The sequence below is a fragment of the Neolamprologus brichardi genome, chromosome 15 (genome assembly GCF_056152115.1).
Source record: "Neolamprologus brichardi isolate AB-2024 chromosome 15, ASM5615211v1, whole genome shotgun sequence".
Taxonomy (NCBI): domain Eukaryota; kingdom Metazoa; phylum Chordata; class Actinopteri; order Cichliformes; family Cichlidae; genus Neolamprologus; species Neolamprologus brichardi.
The window spans coordinates 30178828-30186383 of NC_142118.1; positions in this window are offsets into that span (position 1 = coordinate 30178828).

Genomic DNA, 7556 nt, shown 5'->3' on the forward strand with positions numbered 1-7556 from the left:
AGACATTTTGCGCATTAGTGAAAGAGATTTTTAGCCTGACTTCATATGCTTGATGGGTGTGTTGACTTGTCTCTCTACTTGCCTCTGCATATACAAACAATGTTAGAGGCCATTACATATAAAGTATAGAGCACAGCAGCAAAACCACTGGGAAAGATGTTCCATGACAGTCCCATATAAGCCTCTCTCTTTTAAAAATGTAACAATTAATTAATTAATTATATAGCAAAGTAAAGAGAAATACATTTACCAACAGTAAAAAAAGAGGCCTACACTGCTACTGACAGCATGTGTTTTCCTCTACAAAGTTTGTCCCTTCTACGAATCCTTGTTATGAATTGACATTTATAATCCATGTTTTATACATTATTATTTGAATATAAATAAAAAGACAAATTAAAAACTTTACATGAATAATGGGCTCTTAACTTCTACACTGTGAAAGACTTGGACCCACACAGCGCAACGTAACTGTTTGGTTGGTTTTTATTTAACGTTCATGGCACACACAATGCTTCCAGTTTGGCACCTCTGAATTCTCCATTACCAGCTTTCCAGCTGGCTCCACTCCACTCTCTACTGCCAGTCCCCGGGATCACTAAAGAAGGAAAAGAATTTATCAGTGGGTACTCCAGTTTGCTCCCACAGTTCTGAGAACTGTAGTACGGGCGGTTAGATTAACTGATTATTTTAAATTACCCATAGGTGGGTGTGTCTGTCTCTCTGTGTTAGCCCTGAGACTGACTGGTGCCCTGTCCAGGGTGTACCTGCCTGTCACCCTATAACATTTACAGTATGTAAGTGTTAGTGTGTTGGTATTTTTGTTTTTAATCACGCAAACTGCTGCACAACAAGTTTCCTTATTCAGAATACGACAGTGAAGTGAAGGGATTTGGGACCACAAATACAAGTGGCCCACATCTGAAATTTGAAAAAAAAAAATGAATTTATAACAAAGGCATAAATAAGCCTTTGTTATAACCATGACCATGGGCTTGCTTATAGGGACCATTTAATTATTGGAATTTTCTCTGTATTGTTTTAGGTTCTTTAACTTTACAATATAAAGAACCTTGAGCCAATTGCTGTTGTGATTTGGCAATATATAAATAAAACTGAATCAAAAATTGAAACTGTTTTTGACTTTCCAACAAGTGTCCCCACTACATCTGTTCCACATTCTTAATCAGTTTGATTTCTGTATTGAATTGAATCCAGGAACGAAAAAGTCAAAATTGACTTAAAATTGACTGAATTTATCTACTTACTTAAAAGAAAAAACTGCCATGGCAGTTCATAGAATAGCAATGGCAGCAGCTTGCCTTTATGAGAGTATTAAGAACTTACAACAGAACAATCTCCAGTTGATCCACACTCACAGCAACGCCATCCTTTATAAGCCTCTTTCGTTCTCTGTCATGTCGTTAAAGCAATCACTTGCACACACCCAGCCTTCTTAATGGTCCCAGATGTGGTTGCTAGGAGATTTGTGTCACATTTGCAAGCCCTCTTTAGAGATTGTACTCTCTTCCACTCTGTTATGTAAATGAGTGTGTGTGCGTGTGTAAAATTGAAGAGAATAGAATAGCTACTTTATTGTTATTTAGAAGACACATCAGTTAGTGTGCATTAGAATGAAATTCCAGTGCACTGACTCACCATTGGACTAATGCAATATTAATAAATGGAGCTAAATCTTAAATTTTGAGATACAAAAAAGGAGGTGAGATATAATGTATAGATGTGACAGTATAAATAAAAAGGAAGGATGGATGGCCACAAAGAACAGCCAGCAAAGCCATGTAAATTGCTCCACTGACTGTGGCCTTTGCGGTGTATAGTTCCTCCAAGCCCTTTTGTGTGTGAGTGACATGTTGTCAGATGAAGCATGAGGGAGTAGAAGGCATGGGATATGTGAGACTGGGAGGTAAAAGATTATCCCTGGAAGGAGAGAGCCAGGACTTCTTGCTCAGTAAGAATATTATTTCCCCCACTTCACTGCAGGGCAAAGAAAAGCAGACCCGCGACCTGTGCAAACGGCCCCCTGGAGCACTGCTGCACCTATCGTGCCCATGATGAAGGGTCAGTTACATTCTTAAAGTCAGCAAAGAGGCACAGAAAAGAAGATCAGACACCAGCGAGGGAGGATAAGAAGGACAGACGCAACAACATTGTCATCCCCTATGTAGCCGGTGTATCAGAGAAACTCAGGAGGGTTTTCTCCAAGCATGACATCCCGGTGTACTTCAGACCCAGCAACACACTCAGACAAAAACTGGTTCACCTGAAAGACAAAACGCCAAAACACAGACTTAACAATGTGGTGTATGCCGTACAGTGCAGCGAGGAATGCCCAGACCTCTACATTGGAGAGACCAAACAGCCACTTCACAAGCGCATGGCACAACACAGAAGAGCCACCTCCACAGGACAAGATTCAGCTGTCCATCTGCATCTTAAGGATAAAGGACACTCTTTCGAGGATGCCAATGTTCACATTTTGGACAGAGAGGACAGATGGTTTGAAAGAGGAGTAAAAGAAGCCATCTATGTCCACTGTGAGCGACCATCTTTGAACAGAGGCGGTGGTTTACGACACCAACTCTCTGCCATCTATAATCCAGTTTTGAGATCCCTTCCCAGACGCCTTAACGCCCACTCACACCCTGGGCCATCTGACCTCAGGAATTCGCATGATAAGGTGGGGCCAGGTTTCACAATGAACTCACCCGAAACTCTGGCTGATTGGGACCCACACCCAGTTCCACACCTTGGCTCAGGCGATTAGAGGATCACCAGGGGGTCCTTTTGTCCCTCTGTGGGGGGACACTCCCACCAGGTTTATATCTGGGACTCTCCACCATTTGACCTTAGAACTGAAGAAGCCTCTCGGATGAGAGGTGAAACGTCTTCAAGTAACTTAAAGAAGTCCAGACGCTTTTCTTTGCAAGCTCCTTTGACTACGATGACCTGGATGACTGAGAACCTTCACAGAAATATTATTTCCCCCACTTCACTGCAGGGCAAAGAAAAGCAGACCCGGGACCTGTGCAAACGGCCCCCTGGAGCACTGCTGCACCTATCGTGCCCATGATGAAGGGTCAGTTACAGGTAGCAGACTTGACTCAGTAGAGCATTTTAGCCATTAAGATTCAGCTACCTAACTGGTCGGGGTCCTAAAAAGGGAGAAAAAACAGATTAAACGTGTCAGTAAAACCTACGTCAAGAGCTCTACATTAAGAAGTATTCTGGAGCTAGGTGTTGAGGCTAAGGAATCTTTCAAAATGCCCTGCATGTTCAGTGTTAGGAGTGGGCTACTTGTAAAAATAGAAATAAAAGTAAAAAAAAAAATTACATTAAGAAGTTAAAAAAGGTCATTGATTGTCATGGCTGGGGCAGCAGTCGTGTGGTGATGTGAGAAAAGGATCCAAACTCCAGGTACTGGCTGGGGTGCGAGTGAGCGTTTATTTGTAGTGACAGTGCAAGACAGGAAATAAGGAACAGGGAGCAACTAAAGCCTCTACTCGGAAAACTAATAAACAAACCTAAAAACATAAGGACACGGGGAATCACGCAGGGAAGACATGGAGAAAGGAGAGCAGAGAGACGCAGAGATACCAAATTACACAGGAGTGACGATGAACAAAGGCAAACACACACTATAAATATAAACCATGTAATGGGGAAATGACACGCAGGGGTGGACACAGCTGGAACTAATGGGCATAACGAGACACAGACCTACAAAGTAAAACATGAAATGCACAGGCTGTTTTACAAACACAAACTCAGAGACATGAATAACAGAAACAATAAACTCAAAACCCTAAGAACTAATACAAAACGGAAGAAACAAGAAAATAATAACAATAAACTTAAAACACTGGGTCAGCGACCCAGGACCATGACATTAATATCCTTCATAGTCAGCTCAGACTGCTGATGTGCTGTATAATTTGACCATATTTCTCCTATATTGGCTTCCCCTCCAGAATTCAAAATCCTACTCTGCACATACAGGGTCTTGAATAATCAGGCCCCATCTTATCTTAATGACCTTATAGTATAGTATCATATCACCCCATTAGAGCACTTCTCTCTCACACTGCAGGCTTACTTGTTGCTACCACTTGTTTCTTGTGATTTGGCACTGTGTAAATAAAATGTAATTTTTTTTTTAACTAACTAAGGCCTAACTATACAAACTAGAACATAATAATACAAAAAGGCATAAAACACAAAAGGCTGGGTCTAAAGATCCAGGACCATTGCAATTGCTGATTTTGCCGACCGATGTTGTCTAAAAATATGCTAAAAGATGACAGTCTTAAAGCTATTCTATATATGTTTTTTTTAAAACAGGGAAAGAATGCAATGCCCACACAGGCCCTTTTACCTGTCCTGTCCAGCACTGTAGCAATCGGAATTATTGACTGAAGGCCAAGAAAAATGCCCAACAGATTTATTTTCTCAAGTGCATCATTACAGCTTTTGCCATACTGGTCTACTTGATTGTCATAGTTTATTCAAGCTTTATTTTTTATTTTATTTTATTTTTACTTTTAAGTCATTACAATCAAAATGGACAGGACCAGGGGACTTGAAAGAGAAAGATGAAGAAATGAAAAGTTGGACTCAACAGAAGGAGATGGAAAAAAAAGTGTTTGATCACCTGCTGAAAAACACAAAACAAAACGAGAACAACACAGTAGGGAAACAACAGCAACAACAAACATAAAAATAAGTAATGGTAAATAATTAATATTGAATGTTACCAAGCACCACACAAGACCAACAACCCATGATATGTTTAGAGACAGCAACCAATCAAGATGGTGTGTGTCTGTTAGTACCTGTTTGTACAAACCAGTGTCAGGTATGCACACCTGTGTGTATAAGCGAGCTTGTATTCGCAAGGTTTCTCCATGTAAATGTCTAATAGTAAGTGTGTGGAGCCATAGCCTGGCCCCACAGAACATGAAGCAGCCATGGAGGACATCCAGGCCCCAGATTTAGAGGCCCCCCAGAGCACGAGAACCCAAGAAGGGCCAGGGAAGGACGAGGGGACGTTTGCATGTGATTATTGAAGACTCAAAGATTTCAGACCTACGATTAGCCCAAAATTCAAACGATATTTATGCTTCAAAAGCATTAGAATCAGCTCCTCTCTGACAGCATGGTGGGATTTTCTAGAAATGAGTTTATTATTGCATAGTGCCTGTTCCACTATGCAATAATAAAGAGATTCTGTTTTAACCATCCTGAGATGAATTGGATCCTGTTTTTCCTGTATTTCCCACATGTATCGTCCAATATCCCTTAATAATGTTGACCTAAAAATAATGTGCAAAGCTCTCTCAAAAACGAGAAGATAACCCCATTCATAATCGTGACCAAACTGGTTTCATAAGAGGTAGGCACTCATCAACAAATACAGTTAGATATCTTAATTTGATAGTAAAATTATTGAAACTACAATATTGTCTCTAGATATAGAAAAATGGTTTGACAGAGTTAACTGGAATTTTTTATTTGGAACTTTACACAAATTTAGTTTTGGAATTTTTTTCATAAACTGGTTAAAAATTAATTTCCCAAAAGCATGTGTCAGGACAAATGATCAAACTCCCAAACTGTCGAACGATTTGCCTCTAAAGATTAGACAGACCTCTTCTCTCCCTGTCTTTAAATCACTTCTGAAAACCCATCTCTTCACCCTGGCCTTTTAACCTAAGATGTTGTTTTTTTAAGTTTTATTTTTAGTTTAGTTGTTGTTTACTTGATTGTATGTTGTTATATAATTGGTTGATTATAGGAAAGTTTGATTACATATTATTTGTTATTTAGTATTTATTTTTTGCTGTTTCCTTTTATCTATCATTCTAAACGTATTTACTGTACAGCACTTTGGTCTTGTGCTGGTTGTTTTAAAGTGCTTTATAAATAAAATTGGTTTGGAGACCTTCTGTCTCCAGAGGGTGAACAGGCAGGGATGCCCACTCTCCCCTCACTGTTTGCAATTTTTAACAACTAGCAGCAGCAATTAGACAGTTGAATATACAGGGTGGGCTATTTACAAGGATACGCCGTAATAACATGGGAATGGTTGGTGATATTAAAGTCCTGTTTGTGGCACACTAGTATATGTGAGGGGGCAAACTCCTCAAGATGGGTGGTGACCATGGTGGCCATTTAGAAGTCAGCCATCTTGGATGCAACTTTTGTTTTTTCAATAGGATAGGGCCATGTGACACATCAAACTTATTGGTAATGTCACAAGAAAAACAATGGTGTGCTTGGTTTCAACGGAACTTTATTGTTTCATGAGTTATTTACAAGTTTCTCTTTGTTCACAGCCATTGACATGTCGAAGAGGTTAACACGTGAGGAGCGGATCGAAATTGTGTTGATATCCAGTGAACGCAGTAACAGGGTCGTTGCAGCAGATTTCAATGCAAGACACCCTACGAGACCACCCATCTCCCATGCTACAGTTAACTGCTTGCTAAGTTTTGTGAAACTGGTTCAGTGTTGGATTTGCCAAAATGTGGATGCAAGAAAACTGTCACTAATGAAGAAACATCAGTGGCTGTCCTAGCTTCATTCAGCAAGAGCCCACAGCGTAGCACTCGCCGCATGTCACTGGAGCGTGGCATTAGTCGAACATCACTTTGGCGGATATTAGCTACTCACAAATGGCACCCTTACAAACTCCAGCTACTGCAGCATCTCAACGAGGATGACCCAGATCGGTGCACAGACTTTGCAGAATGGGCAAAACAAATATTGGAACAGGACTCTCAGTTCACACAGAAGATTTTGTTCAGTGATGAGGCAAACTTTTATGTGAATGGTGACGTTAACAAACAAAACTACCGCTATCGGTCTGACACTAACCCACATTGGATGGATCCCTCCAAGACTGTTGGAACAACAAAAGTGATGGTTTGGTGTGGTATATGGGGTACAACGATAGTGGGTCCATTCTTCATCAATGGAAATCTCAAGACCACTGGATATTTGAAATTGCTACATGATTATGTGTTCCCCTCTTTATGCATTGAAGCTGGCACATTCCCTGAGTTTTTCCAGCAAGATGGTGCACCACCACATTATGGGTGCCAGGTCCGAGCATTCCTAGATGAACGGTTTCCTGGAAAGTGGATTGGTCGTCGTGAGCCAGTTGAATGGCCCCCAAGGTCTCCCGATCTGACCCCCTTAGACTTTTATCTTTGGGGGTCATCTGAAGGCAATTGTCTATGGTGTGAAGATACGAGATGTGCAGCACCTGAAACTACGGATACTGGATGCCTGTGCTGACATTTCTCCTGCGGTGTTGCTATCAGTGTGTGAAGAGTGGGAGAAGAGGGTTGCATTGACAATCCAACACAATGGGCAGCACATTGAACACATTTTATAAGTGGTCAGAAACTTGTAAATAACTCATGAAAGAATAAAGTTACGTTGAAACCAAGCACACCATTGTTTTTCTTGTGACATTACCAATAAGTTTGATGTGTCACATGGCCCTCTTCCTATTGGAAAAACAAAAGTTG